The sequence below is a fragment of the Cavia porcellus genome, unplaced genomic scaffold, assembly GCF_034190915.1.
Source record: "Cavia porcellus strain 051 isolate PalLab524CR breed Dunkin Hartley unplaced genomic scaffold, mCavPor4.1 scaffold_19, whole genome shotgun sequence".
Taxonomy (NCBI): domain Eukaryota; kingdom Metazoa; phylum Chordata; class Mammalia; order Rodentia; family Caviidae; genus Cavia; species Cavia porcellus.
This window is the reverse complement of record NW_026947502.1, coordinates 54,698,767-54,714,958: the sequence shown is the minus strand read 5'-3', so window position 1 is coordinate 54,714,958 and position 16,192 is coordinate 54,698,767. Positions and strand designations below refer to the sequence as shown.

General features: G+C 39.0%; 1 protein-coding gene across 3 annotated transcripts in view; it reads right to left on the bottom strand.

Annotated features, from left to right (window-relative positions):
• Positions 1 to 16,192, bottom strand: part of Gsdmc (gasdermin C) — a 61,102-nt gene that overhangs the window by 36,639 nt on the left and 8,271 nt on the right. Inside the window, exon 1 of one of the 3 annotated variants that reach the window (XM_063231104.1) lies at positions 15,847 to 15,865. The exons of the other annotated variants lie outside the window; for them this stretch is intronic. The gene's annotated coding sequence lies outside the window, so the exon portion shown is untranslated. Of the gene's footprint in view, positions 1 to 15,846; positions 15,866 to 16,192 lie in introns of those variants that run through there. 3 annotated transcript variants of the gene reach the window in all.

The following is a 16,192-nucleotide window of genomic DNA, read 5'->3' as shown; positions in this document are numbered from 1 at the left end:
CCCTCGTGAAATATTTGTTGGTTATTGTCTCAGTCCGGATTTACTAGAGCAACAGATACATCACAAGATATACAAATATAGAAGAAATTGCAACATTGATCACTACAGAGTTGGATAAGGAAGTGTGCAGGGGTGCCTGTGCACTGGAAGCTGAAAGGTCCGGTCCAAAGTCTGGAGCTCACTAATGGGTTCTGTGCAAGTCTGTATCAGGAGTCAAAAGTGTCTGTAGCAGAACACTGACGAATCTATGCTGGAGGGGTGAAGAGTCTACACCAGAAGGGTTAAGGGTTAACAACGTAGGCTGAAGAGCCTACAGTAATGAAAGCTGAAGAGTCTACACCACACAGTTGAAGAGTGACATTGGAACAGTGCGCACCAGAAACCAAAAGATGATGTCCAAGCTGAAAGCAAAGACTGGAGCTCCTCCAAGCACCAGCAATGAGTCCTTTCTCATTTTCCTTTTATTGTATTCAGGCTACCCATGTGTGTGTGGAGAGGTCCTTTCTACCCATATCATTTCTGTGCCCTCTTCTTCCACAAAATGAGGATGCTTACAAAGTAAGGATCCCGGCCTCCTGCTGAATCACTTAAACTTCTAAACTTGTCAAGTTGATACAGTGAACAGCACCCTAGAGGGGCAATAGCATATCCTCTACGCTCCAGGAGGTAGAACCCCTAGGTACTTAGTTAAGCTTCTAGACTTTCACAGATTGACAAAATGTATGAACCATTACAATCCACTCTTGTCGAAAAAGAGTGAATGCCTATAGGATTTATGGAACATGGTAAGCAAAGCCAAATACAGTTGTAGTCATTTCTTCAGGGGCATGGGTTTAATACAGACACATACTTTACTGGATTTTTAAAATAATATTCACCCAAAGAGTCAAATGCAAATGAACGCAGGAGATCTGTCACATTAGAGACCCAAAGAATCCAGCTGAGAGCCTGAATTCCATGGCAATGTCCTCCACGAATACAACTGGATGCCCAGAGCCTGCAACAGCATCTCATGCAAGTCTGTATCAAGGATCTGCACTGAGAACACCCAAATACCAGTGGTGGAAGCTAGAAAGTCTGTGCCAGTGGGTGAAAGATATGTGCCAGCAGGATTTTCACAGGAGCCAGGAAGCAATGCTCAAGGTAAGAATCACAGCTCCACAGAAAAGGACTGAAACTTTCCTCAGGAACAGCCAGGACCCAAGCAATCTCATCACTGTAATGATGAGAACAGCTGAGTTCCTATCAGGAAAGCTAGCATTGAAGCTTCAACATTATAAGTATTACAAGCATTAAAAGAAATTCAAGCAGCTACTACCTTGCCCTCCAGTTCTCTTTTTATTCTGTTGGTAACAGTCCTCAGGTGGGCCTTCGAGGCCCAGCACCACGCTGATTCAGTTCATCAGGGTGTTACAAGTTATCCATTAATTAATCTATCACAAGATTCCCCAAAAGAATAAAGGCGTAAGTGATCAAAAATTCTGTTTTAAGAAATACTGAGCCGTGTGCCTTGGCACATACCTGCAGCTGTAGCACTCTGAGAGGCTGAGACAGAAGAATCACAAGTTCAAGCCCAGATTGGGCACATTAGTAGTTAATGATTTAGCTAGGCCTTGTATCAAAATTTTTAAAAAAACAGAAAAGAGATTTTTAAAAATGTATCTCAGGGCAGAGACCCTAGCTTCAATCATCTATTTATGGGGAGAAATGTCCACTGAAGTTCATGCAGCCTAAAATTCCACCAAATAGGTTGAAAGCATAAATATCTGCACCAAGATACATGATTCAGATATCTACAGTAAAAGCAAAGGAGAACTATTTGAAAGGAGAGTGAAACTACTTGTGAAATACAAGGGAATACTCATCATTCTATCAGTAGATTTCTCAGCAGAATCCTGGCAAGCAAGGCTGATATTTTCAAATACTGAAAGAAAAAATAGTTATCTGAGAGTTCTATACCCATCAGAGCTGTCCTTCAGAAATAAACATGAGGTAAAGATTTCCAAACAAGCCAGAGCTAAGGGAACTTATTACCACTAGATCTTCTCTACAAGAAATGCAAAAAAGATTGTTTAAACTAAAAACAAAGGATGTTAATTAACAATACAAAACAACAAAAATACACAAAACTCATAAAGACAAATATATAGTCAAAGTTGGGATTCTCTAATATGAATTATGGTACATAAATGACTGCCTACTCTTCTGTAAATGTTTAAAAACAAATGTATTAAAATAATTAAAATAACTGATTATAATATTGTTACCAAACAATATTTTAAGGGATGTACATAGTAACATAAGTAACCTAAAATATGAAGGAAGAAAACACATAAGTATAGAGGTTCCTCACAATTGAAATTAAGTTGTTAGCAACATAAAGTGGGATATGGAACTGTAAAATATCCTATTTACGCCTTATGGCAACCACAAAGGAAAAACCTGAAATGGGTACATCAAGCATTAAGAGAAAGAAATAAAGCATACCATCATGAAAGGTAATCAAACTACAAAGAAATATAAAAAGAGAAGAAGAAAATCTACAAAATAGAAATGAAACAATTAACAAAAGGCATAGTAAGAACTTAACTGTCAATAATTACATTAGACATGAGTGGATTAAATTTTACAAACTATAGCAGGGACCACTCAAGAAATCAACTAGCCAGCCTTCCTGGTAAGCTGTGCAAGCTGCATGTGTTCCAGAGAAAAGACAGCACCTCCCAAGAGCCAGCTCGCTCACACTGAGAATTAAATACCATCTATATACCCTCACCATTAGCAATAAGACCTGAGTTGGTAGCAACTAAGATACATAAAGCAACTAAATGTCTGTATTGTTTGGTTGATTTGCAGGCCTCGGGCCAGCAGTCTAAGCACCTCTTGAGAGGATGACAGTATACAACATACCAAATATGGGGGATTTCCTTCTGTCTTGTCTTTGAAGGCAAATATTGTTTTCACTGTTTTTGTTCTGTTCTGACTAATTGTTTTGCTTATTCATTATTCTGTTTTGATTGGTTTTATAGTGTTTTGCTTCTATTTTGCTTTTGCTATGCCTGATAGAATGGACAACAATTGTGAAGATAACAAGATGCACTATGGTAGCTATTAATGTTTTCCTGGTATCCTGCTTGAGGTTCTGTACCAATTCTGCTGCATTGTTCTGACTGGCTTTGTTCTATTTTGTTTGTTGGATTTTACTATCTCTAAAATAATTTTGTAAAAAAATTTTACAAACTACAGACACAGAGTAAGTGAACTGATAAAAAAGCAATAGCCAACGATGTCCTGCTTCAAAGAGACTCATTTTAACATTAGGGGCCTGTATGGACTGAAAGTCAAGTGATGTGATGAAAACAATATAAAAGGTGCCCCAACTTAGGAGAAATATTTATGTATTTATTTATCTATAAAATAGACTTCAATTGAATAAGTGTCACAGGAAAAAAGATCATCATGCATTGATAAAAATGTCAAGACATCAAGATGATACAAAATTATAAATATATATGACAGAATGTAATATATAATGTAAATTTTAATGAAACAGCAAACAGAGACAAAAGCAATGTAATATTAGTACTGGGGCTTCAGTTCCCCACTATTAGCAATACTTAGATCTTACCAAAAGGACATAACTAAGGGAACATTGGACTTGAATAACAGCAGAGGCCAAATAGACCTAACAAATATATGTGGAACATTCCAAATTCTGCAAGGTAGAACACAGGGTAGCCTATAAAGCAAATCCTAACAAATTTTAAAGATGGTTTTTTTTATGAATCTAATGTTATGCAAGTAAAAATAACAGGAAGAGTTTTGGAAATTTGCAAGAAAATTAAGCAATGCATCCCTGAACAAACAATGCACCTAAGGAGGAATGAAAAGGATATCAAAAGTGTTTTGAGACAAAAACAAAAGCACTGTAATTCCTGTACTTGGGAGGCTGAGACAGGAGGATCACCATAAGTTTGAAGACAGTCTGGGCTACACAGTGAGTTTAAGGACAACCTGAGTTATACAGCAAGACCTTGTCTCAAAAAAAAGAAAGTACAACATAGTAAAACTCACATGATTAAAAAATACTTATATACATGATACCTAAGATAATTATACCAGTAATTTCTTCTATTGCATTGAAAAGAACAGTTTGTGCTTGTATTGTGTGATCAATTTTGCATGCCTGTATCTTGCAATCTGAACAACTATTTTGAAGATAACAATACACAATATATTAGCCACTGTAAATTTCCTATTGATATGAAATTCAATATCATTTTTTTCTTTAAAATAGAATAAATAAATAAAACTTATGTGATAGAGCAAAAGTATTCTAAAAGGAAATGAAAGAATGAGAGAAATACAAGACAGACAAACAGAAACAGAGAGAAAGGGAGAGAGGAAGAAAACAAGAGAGGAGAGGGAAGGGAAAGGAAGGAAAGAGAGAAGGAGGAAAGGAAAGAAGGAAGGAAATACGAGCAAACCGTAGAAATGAGATCACATCACTGTCAAAAAAACCTCTCACCAAAAAAACAACAGTTTCAGATGCTTTTATGGGTAGAGTTTACCAAACACATAAAGATTGACATGGATCCAACCCAAACATTTCCAGAACATGGAGCACAAGTAAAAAAGCCAAAGCCATTGTCATAGTCGCTTTCCTTATTGCTAGGATACAAATATTTGAAGCCTACCATTTAAAGGAAAAGAGAATCACTGTGGCTCAGAGCTGCAGTCTCTGGTCAGCTGACTGAGGCAGAAGTGCAAGCTGGGAGAGCTGATCACATCAGGATGGCCAGAAAGCACAGAGAGAAGGCAGGAGTTGGGGGGCAGATACACCCCTGCACGTGAGGTCCTTAAGGATAGTCCTCTAACCAGGCCCACCTCCCACCTGCAAGTCAGCTGTGAGTGGAAAGGTCCTCTAATCCGCTGATGAGTAGAGCACCCTCATGATCCAGTCACCGTCCAAACACATGCCATCTAAACCATGACACTCATGGTACACAGCTAGCATTCCTCTGGGAGGACTGAGAAACACATTACAAGAAAAAGCTGCAAGCTAAGGTGCATGATGAAAACAGATGGAAAGGTCCAGGGATTTATCCCAGCCACACAAGTGCTTGCCTGGCAAGTGCAAGGTCGTGAGTTCAATCCCTGGTACTAAAAAAAAAAAAAGAAAAGAAAAGAAAAGAAAACAGATGGAAAAATCTGTTGGAATTCTAGAAAACCAAATTAACGACTTACTGAAAGGATCAAGTGCTATGAAAAGTGGTAATTTTCCCTGATACATGATTTATATTTTTATATTTGTATTTGTATTTCAGGTGCAGTATGGTAACCGTAGTTAATAATACAATAACATTTGCCAAGTCAGTAGGTATTAAATTTCTTTACCATAACAAACAAATAATACTTAGTAGCTGAAGTGACACATTGGTCATCTTGATTGTGATTATAAACTTTTTACACAACTTATGTACCTTTTCAATCACCATGTAATATGCACAAAACAGACACATATTTTTATTTCCAACTCACCTCAATTAAGCAGAAGGAAACAACAAATAATTCCTCAGATATTCATCAGTAAACAGAACTTTAACATCTTTTTGTCATTATAATAAATATTGCCAACTTTTCTATTTAATGCAGCACTGACAATTGAACCCAGATTTCAAGGAAGGCACATCCACAGCCTGTTTGTTATTATTCTTTTACATTCACAACTGGTAAGTATTCTTACTTCTTGTTAGTACACAACGTGTGCATTCCCTGTGTAAAGCTGGAACATGTGCATAACACAGCTTGACTGCTCTCTCACTGTTCATCTCCCTTTCTCTCTCTCACCTGCTGCCCCCTCCTCTTGCCCTCCTTCCCATCTGGAAAAAGATCTGTACACTGACTTCCTTGTATGAAAAAAGCCACGAAATATTTAAGGTTGGGTGCTGGTTTATTTCACTTAACATTGTGCTCTGAATGTGCACCAATTTCCCTACGAATGTTTATCCCTGTTTATAACAGAACACCTCTCCTTTGAGTGTAAGTGCCACTATACTTTTATACATCCAATGATCAAGGGCATGCAGGCTGTTTCCAAGATCTAGCTGTTATTGTGCTTCTATAAGCAGTAGGGTGCATGCATCCCTGCAATAAAATGCCTTAACTCCTTTGGAAAGACAACTAGAAGGAGAATGTCCAGGTCCAAAGGAATTTCTAGTTTTATTTCTTAGAGAAACGCTATTTCTCATTAGCACTGGTTTCCACCGTGGTTGTAGTAGGCTACATCCACACCAACAATGAAGAAGGGTTCCTAACTCCCCACAGCCTTGCCAGCATTTGTTATTTGATATCTTGATGATACTCATTGTTTCTAGGGTAGGATGGATCTCAGCATTGTTTTAATCTGCATTTTTCTAATGGTCAGTAATTCCGAGCATTTCTTCATGAATATATTGGCCATAAGCTTCTCTCCTTCATGAGGTGTTCATTTCAGCTGCCCATTTTTTATTGGGGCTTTTACTTTGGAGTGGTAATTTTTTTAGTTCTTTATATTTTATATATATTTTTTGCGACTGGGTCTTGCTAGGTAGTTCAGGCTGGTTTTGAACTCACTATGTAGCCCACGCTGACCATAAATTCATGGCAATCCCCCTGCTGAGTGCTGGGATTACAGGTGTATGCCAATATATCTGGCATACATGGTAGATATTAGAGCTATCAGAGTTTTCCACTCTATAGGTTGTCTTTTCACTTTCTGTGTGAAAGCTTTTTAATTTGATAAGATCCCATTTGTTATTCTTGGTACCTTTCCCTGTGTAACAGAAAGCACTTGCCTCCACCTATGACCCATTTTCTCTTGCAGAAAATTAAATCTTTCTGTTTTAACATTTGTTTCTTTAATCCATTTTGATTTTAGCTTAGTACATATAGAGCAATAGGTTGAAATTCGATCTTCTGCATGCTGAAAGCTAAATTTCCCAACACTGCTCATTAAAGAGGCCACGTTAACTCCGGCTTATGTTTTCGGCCCTTTTGTCAAAGATGGAAGAGTTGAATGTTCTTGCAGTTTTTCTACATCTGCTCTGCTCCATTCATCCTCACATCTGTTTTTGTGCCAGTACCATGCAGTTTTTATCACCGTACCTTTGTGATATAACTTAAAAGTCCAGAACTGTGATGCTTCCTACTTTTCTCCTCTTACCCAAGATTGCTTTTGTTATTCTGGATCTCTTCTAATTCCCTATGAATTTTAGTATTGTTTCCTCCAGTTCTGTGATGCATGTTGTTGGTATTTTGGTTGAGATTGTGTCAAATCTGTGTATCAATTTTGGAAGTATGGTTGTTTAGACTATATACATTCTGCCTATCCAAGAATAGGATATATCCTTCTGTTATCTGATATTCTCTTTGATTTTTTTTTGAGTGCTGTAGTTTATATTGTAGAGATCTCCCACTTTTTTAGTTAGGTTAGTTGGTATTCAATTTTTCTTCCTGCTATTGTGAATGGTATTTTTTCCCAAATGATTTGTCAGTGAGTTCATTATTAGTGTATCAAACTGCTGTCAACTTTTGTATGTTGATTTTTGGATCCTACCACATTACTTAATTTAGTTTTTAATTCTAAGTGTTATGGGGTGGGTTTTGAAGGGTTTTATGTAAAGGATCTTGTCCCCTGCAAATGATAATAATTTAATTTCTTCCATTCCTTCATGCATCCATATCCATTTTATAACTTTTTCTTGCCTAGTTGCTCTTGCAACAGGAACCACTGAGCATCTGGCAAATCTGTTGGAGTTACAAAGATTCCCCATGTGAAAGATAAACATATATCCGTTCCTATGCCATGCTAGTGAAGGTCACTGTGGACAAATAGTCCTACCTGTGAATTGCCTGCACTTAGTTTTTAAAATTCCATGCATTTTGGGATGTGATACAATCATGTGACTGGTGGTACAAGAGTCCAGCCTCTATCATAAATGGATAAAGCAGTTAAATTTTAATCCCTCCAACTCTGAAATGTTAGGCCAAGTAATTCTCTAGAAATATCATAAAATCAGGCATGGCTGAAATTCTTTAGAAATACCATAAAGTCAGGCAATGCTGAAATTCTCCAGAAATATCATAAAGTCATTTTGCATTGGTAATCATCAACCTCAAGCATCTTTTAAAGCACTCATTTAACAAAGAAAGATTTGTTTATGGGGACAGCCAAGGTCACCAAAAGACTGATTCTTCGTTAACTGACATATTCATACACTTGCAGCTCCTTCAGTCACCAAAGATTTGCTGAACAATTATTAATGTTAAGCCCTATCCTGAGAACATTTCCATATGGTAAGTAAAACAGAAATGGTCTCTCGCTGCTTGGAGCCCGTGATACTGTCTTACTAATCAATGCATGCATATTTATACATCATCAGTGATGCTGTAATGAAGGGCACTGGCTCACTTTATAACACGCAGAAAGAATGAGCTCTACTAGGGGCTGAATCTAATAAAGTAGCCTGGAAACACAACTACAAATACTGTTAGAACGATCTCAGTGATTGGTTGATCAAATATCTTTGACACATCATGAAGATGAGAGACATAAACAATGTGGTTATAAATGATTGCAGAGCAAGCACAAAAGTGCACCCACCGTGCTCACTGTTTCACACATGGAGTAAATATTTGCAAACATAACTTACCACAAAATAAGCCTCTGTAAATACAAAGCATAGTGTGACTTGGAGAGGAAAAGTTGCACACTAGCAATCAGGAGGAAACCACAGCCTCTCAGGGAAGAGGGGCACAAACACCTTGTAAACAAAAACTTGGTGGAGAGAAACACAAAACAGAGCCTCGGGAATTTGGAGGGAGCTGACAGGACAGCTGGAAACTGCCCAGTAGATGGGAAAAGGAAGCACAACACAGAGCAAATGACAACGCGCTCTGGAAAGTTCACTCGGCCTCCTGGGAAGGGAATCTGTCTCCACATAGATCAGATAATACCCCAGGGTCAGCAGCTCAGGAGAAAACACCTCATCGGCCAGCAGGAGCACTCTGAAGGAAAGTGCACGGCTATCACAAACCACAGAAACAGTGTGGGTTTAATCCCACAGAGACTCCTCTCACCCAGCAGGCTAGAGCTGGAGAAGAAATCCAGAGCAGCACGTACCATATTGAAAAGGTCTTCGGGAAAAAGATTAATTATACAAGACGAGCAACAGAACAACTACGAAACAGCTCCATGTCAGGGTTTCCAGGGCTAGCATCCCACAGTGACTGGGAAAGAACCACAAGCTACAGCTCTGGAGAGAGTGTGGGCTCCACACACCCCCATCGGCCCCCTAGAAGTGCAAACTCAGGCCAAGAAGGACATAGAGCCCTGCAGTACGAGCCAGGCTTAGTGTGTGGCTGGCTTTTAGAGGTAGCTGGGCTGCTGAATGTGTTTGCACATGCCTGTAATTCCGGCACTTGAGAGGCTTAGACAGGATGACTGCCATGAGTTCGAGGCGAACCTGGGCTGTATAGTGAATTCCAGTCCATTCTGAATGCATAGCAGGACTCTGTTTCTAAACAAACAAACAAACAAACAAACAAAGAGGCTGAGTCTGACAGTGCTGGCATTAAGACGGGCAGGTTTCGTGAACCCCTACCCCACTGCCGCCCACATGCGGGATGGAGGTTGGGGGTCCACTGCTCCCCTGCAAATCAAGGAGACCCACAGCGTGCCTCAGCTTGAACAGCCGCCCTGGGCTGCAAGCTGCTGAAAGAGCGGCCTCTGCAGGGCAGGAGTGGTGCTGCACAAGGCCACAGCCCTGAAGCCGCAGAGAAGATCAAGGCTTGCAGGATTCCACCACTGCAGACCTAAGGAGCTAAAAAGAGATCACTGGTTCGGAAACACAGAGGAGCTTTGTACTCATTTCTTTTTTGCTTGTTTGTTATCATATTTTTATTTTTCATTGGTTTTTTAAGGATTGGACTTCTCCTTTTTCTTTTTTTCCTTTAAATTAACTTTTTTTCTTATTTTATTTTCTACTTTTTCTTCTTTCCTCCTCATTTTATTTTGTTACCTCTATCTAACTAACTCTATTCTTTTCCTTCTTCTCCTTATGAGATTCTTTATCTCACTTTTCCCTCCTCATACTCATCTTCCATTGCTCAACTGTTTTATATTTTTCTTCTTTCATTCTGTCATTCCCCACACCCTCCGTCTTTGCCAGTGCAACCATTGAGCTGTATAAATCTTACACAATTAGTTGATGCTATGCTACAATTATTCATTTCCTTTCTATCGTTAATGGAGACCTAGTGGTTGCATTTCGTACATATTTACTGCGTGCCAATATTAGGTTTCTCTTACTGCTCATACTCTGATTATTGACCTCGTTCACATTGTTGAGACTGGTACACTATTGGTTCTTATTAGTATGCCAACATTTAGTTTGTCATTGAGGCTATTATTTTTGGAAATTTAGTTGTTATTGACAGGGCCACACACTTTTTGCTGTTAACTAGCTTTATCTGTTGGTCAATATCTGGATTGTTTGTATGTCACTAACATACTGAAATCCATTCCCAGAGAACTGAGTGCTGGGTCAAAAACTCTGCATTCTTCCATACCAAATCAATGGAAATGGATGGATCCAAGGACAAAGGAAAAAGCCTACACTTACTCATGCTCAACGTGCATCACTCAGAAGCAGACATTGAAAATATCAGTCTCCAGACCCAACACAAGCTCTTTCCTCTACAATCACTCCCAAACTTCCACACAAAAAGAGAACAATAGTAAGACCATGAGAATACAAAGTTTAAAAAAAAAGTTTCAAAAACACACATCTCCAAAAGCTGATCCGTGAGGCATCACAGAGGAAAAAATCAAAGCCACACAGATGAGTTATTCTAAAGGATAAAAGCAGAGGTTAAAAAAGAGATAAGGGTCAGGGATACAGCTCAGCAGCACAGCATCTGCCTGGCAAGTGTGAGCTTGTGAGTTCAATACCTGGGACCAAAAAACAACACAGATAAATAAGATGCACAGCATTCTCCAAGAAGATATAACTCAACAGTAAATGATCTGTTAACAATAAAATGATCAGTAAACAAATGCCAAGTTTATCAAAGGCACTCACTAAAAACAAGATGACCTAAGCAAAACAATACAGAACGTGAATGAATGTTTTATCAAGAATTAGCACCCAGGAAAAGGCACCATGCAAAAATCCAGGGGACTGAAAGCTGTACAATAGTGAGGTAGGCAGAAGTGACCAACGTGGTCAGAGTGCCAGAATGTGATGATAAGGCTGATGGCAGTGACCAGTGACTCACAGTCACCGTAAAAAGGGAACAAGAAAGAGGGATCAAACTGTTGGATGATGCAAAGAAAACTAATCTAAGATTAACTGGAATTAGTGAAAAATCAGAAGAGCACATAGATGACACAAAAATGTGCTTAGAGAAATAACAGAAGAAGGGGCTGGAGATTTAGCTCAGCGGCAAGAGCGCCTGCTTTCCAAGCAGGCAGTCGTGACTTCGATCCCTGGTACCCATAAAAACGAAAAAGACCACAAAAGAAAGAAATAATAGAAGAAAATTTTCCAAATACACAAAAATAATTTAATACACAGATGAGAAAGACAGATAGACTTTCAATAACCAGAATTTCCCCATGACACAACATACTTTAAATCTGAGAAGGGTAACACATGAACAGGTTCTTCAAAGCTATTAGAAAAAGGAAAAATTCACTTATAAAGGGAAGCGTATTAGAACTGCAGCAGACTTCTCAGTAAAAACCTTAAAGACCAAGAGTTTTGACAAGAAGTATGCAGAGCCCCAAAAGAAAACAACTTCTAAACCCAACAATGTGTCCTGCTAAACTATCTTTCAAAAAAATGGAGGGAAAAAAAGGCCTTTCCAGACAAAGAGCACCTGGAGAAACTCATAACCATCAAATCAGCACTCCAAGAATTTCTCAGGGATATCATAGAAAGAGATAGGGGCTGGGGATTTAGCTCAGCAGCATAAGTGCTTGCCTTGCTAGCAGGCAGTCGAGAATTCAATCCCTGGTACTGATAAAAACGAAACACACACACACACACACACACACACACACACACACAAAAGGAACCCGCTGAAATTTTTGCACAGCAAAAGAAACAACTAAGACAATTAAAAGACAATTCTACACAATGAGAAAAAATTTTCAGGCTATTCCTGTAACAGAGGACTACTTTCTAGAATATATAAGGAACTCAAATAAATTAGATCCTCCTCCCAATATACAAAACCCAATCAAAAACTGGGCAAATGAAATGAATGCACATTTCACAGAATGGTCAACAAATGTACAAATAGATTGCTCAGTGTCACTGGCCATTGCAGAAATGCAAATTAAAACAGTACTGAGAATCCATCTTAACCTAGAAGGAACGGGCCAACGACAAGAAATCAAATGATAAAATGCTGAGCCTTCAAGTGAAGAGGGAGGTTTTCCTCTGTTGATGGGAATGTCAGCTAGTACAATCAGTATGAAAGTCAGCGTAGCAGTTCCTCAAAGACCTGAAATTTGAAACTCCACTTGACCCAACTATTCTCTTCATGTTTTCAAAAGAATTAAAAACATCATATTATAATGATATAGGTATATGTATGTTTATAGCAGTACAATAGACAATAGTTAAATCTTGGAAGCCGCCCATAAGTCCACCAACAGATGAATGGATAAAGAAAATGTGACATTTACACACCATGAAATACAACTCTACATAAAGATAAACTTGACAGATATGCAGGAAAATAGATGGTTTTGATACCATGTTAAGCGAAGTAAAAGACTTACAAACAAAGATTGCATGGTTTCTGTTATATGAAAAACTGAAAATATAAAACAGAAAATAATGGATAAGTAAAAAGAAGTAGAGAGAGAGATCTCAAAGGAGAAAGGGATCAAAATATGGAGGGGATGGAGACAAGAATAAGAGATGGAAAAAGGAATTATGACCCATTCCCCACAATTAAAGGAGATATTCTGTATCACATACATATACTAATAAAATATTTCAAATCATGCAATAACAAAAAATAAAAATACAGAAGTTACACAAATGTACGGAAATCAAATAATATACTCCTAATTAAATAATGGGTCACAGATTATACCCAGACTTATAATAATAATGATCCCAGGAATTCAGCATAAAAACAGAATATTAAAATGTCAGAGAAAAGAAACAGATCACCTATAAGGGAAAGCCCATCACCTTAGCAGACTTCTCAACACAAACTCTTGAGGCAAGAAGAGATTAGAGTGAAGTACTTCAATTTCTGAAAGAAGACAACTTTTGGCCCAAATGATGTACAATGCAAAGCTAACTTTCAAAATCAGTGGAAAAATAAAATATTTCCATTGCAAGGAACAACTGAAGAAATTCATGACCACCAATCCAACACTACAAAGGATACTGTTATGGATTAAAAACTGATGGTCCACTTAATGCCAGGTGAATTAAATCACCACGCTGCTGAGCATAGATGTTGCACCTGAGGAAAGTTGCCAGCATAAATAGAGATGTGGAGAAGGAGAAGAGAGGCCCTGAGGCGTTGAGGCGTCGAGGCATTGTAAATGGGTTCTCCTATGTTGTGCTGTTTGAGCCGTTGGTTCTCCTGGAGAAGTCTTGGTCCTTACATCCAGCGTTGCTTCCTTGATTCAGAGGGGAAGACATGCGCAGCTTGGTTTCCAGGACAGACTTCTTACGCTGGCTTCCTGGCATGTCCTCGCCAATGCATATTGTTGGAGGAGCTTGGGGCCTCTGTGTCGCTGAGGATGGCTGTGGTGCCTTTCAGGACAGCCCTGGTCTTTGTTGTGAGTGTGACTTGTGGCCTCCAGGTAGAACCTTCAACCTACCAGCTCAGCTCCTTCACCCTGCTGGCAAAGACTTTCTAGATTCCACTATTGACCTTTGGGCCTTCCCAGCATGGATCCATAAAGGAGACTGGCATGAATCCTTTTTGTGGGCTCTAGACTTCCAGTTGGACGTGTGGGAGGCATTAACATGAGCTCTGAGTCTTCAGTTGGAGTCCTGCAGGACATTGCTGTGGGATTCAGGCCCTTGGCTGAATATTCTATGCTTCGGTGTTATGGAGAGATTTCCTGCACTTTGTGTTAACTCTAGGTGACCATCATAAATAATATTATAAACTGCATGACCTGTTTTTAATTGTTCTCCTCACAACCTGACTACAACAGTTTCTGAAAGATACTGTAGACAGAGACAAAAATGATCACAATTCCCAGAACAACAGAAAGAAACTACCAGCAGGGCATGCAACTAAAAAGAGGAGGAAATACCAACAACAGAAAAATAAAAGGACAAAGATAAGCCAAAGTTATAACTATCAAGGGAAATGGCTTCAATTTACCAATCAAAACATACCGATTGGTAGAATGGATCAAGAAACAAGCTCCAACAATATGCTATACACAAAGCATATTTTACCTGAAAAAGAATTTTTAACATTTTATCTCTAAAAGAAACTCACAGACTGAAAGTCAAAGGATGGAAAATAATACTTCATGCAACAGGAACCCAGAAAAAAGCAGGCATAGCTGTTCTGTTTGCAGACAAAGTGAACTTCAAGATAAAAATGATAAAAACAGATAAAGAGGGTCACTATACATTTGCTAGGGGATAAATTCACGATGAAGAGATAACAATCAAATATATCAACATCAAATATGAGTCATCATTTATGTAAGACAAGTATTAATATGCATAACACAGTAAATATGCAATAACATGATTGTAGTGGGAAACCTTAATACTTCATTGTCAAAAAGACACAGATCAACTAGATAAAAAATAAACAAAGAAATGATAGAACTGAATCAAACTTGGGAAAAATGGACTTAAGAGATGTTTACAGAGTGTTCCACAAGCAACATCAGAATTCACAACTTTTTCAGCTGCCCATGGAATGTTCTCTAAAGTAGACACGTCTTAGCCCACAGAAAAGGCTTGAGTAAGTGCACAGTAACTGAAATTGTCCAATGCATAGTTTTCAACAATACTACATTGAAATTGGAAATGAATGGCAAAAGAAACTGCACAAAATCCATAAAAATATGAAAATTAAATAACACCCTCCTGGACAATGAAAGAGTCACAGAAAATGAACAAATTCAACAATATCTAAGATCTGGTGAAGATAAAATATAAAACTTGTGCAAAGCAATGAAAGCAGTCTGATGTAGTCAGGGGTTGTGAGAACAATTAGAATCAGGACACAGAATTTATCACATTATTTTATGATGCCACCCAGAGTTAAACCCAAGAAAGTGCAGGAAATCTGTCCACAACACTAAAGTCCAGAATATTCAGCCAAAGGCCTGAATCCCACAGCAATGGCCTGCATGAGTCCAGATTTAGACTTACAGCCCATGACAACGCCTCCCACAAGACCAACTGGAGGTCTACAACCCACAAGAAGGATTCCTGTCAGTCTCTTTTATGGATCTGTCCTGGGAAGGCCCAAAGGTCAGTGGTGGAAGCTAGGAAGTCTACGTTCAGTGGGGTAAATGAGCTGTGCCAGTAAGTTGAGGGTTCTGCACTGGAGCCAAGAAGTCACACTCATAATAAAGAACCAGGGCTGTCCTGAAAAGCACCACAGCCTTCCTCAGTGACACAGAGGCCCCAAGCTCCTCTGACAATAAGAACAATTGCGTTCATGCCAGAAAGCCAGCGTAACAAGCTTCTCCTGGACATTAAACAGCACGCATCTTCCCCTAAAGAGCAGGGAAGCAATGCTCAATGTAAGGACCAGAGCTCCCCCAAAGTGAACCACAGCCACTCTCACCAACAAGGTCCGGAGCTTCTCTCGTGACAGTGGTTGAACTCACACCGGGGAAGCCAGTCATGATGCACTGCTCTAGGAGAATCAACGGCTCAGACAGCAACACTTAGAGAAACCCACAGTGCCTCACTCTTTCTCTCCAAGTCTCTGTTTATGCTGGCAACTTTCCTCAGGTGGGCCGTCTATGCTCAGCACCTTGCCGATTTAATTCAGTTGGTGTTAAGTAGATCACCAGTTTTAATCCATAATACGGTCCTAAGGGAGTAATACCTAACAGTGAACTAGTATCAGAAAAACAGAAGGAGCATAAATAAGCAACCTAATGCTACACCTTCAGCTTCTACAAAAA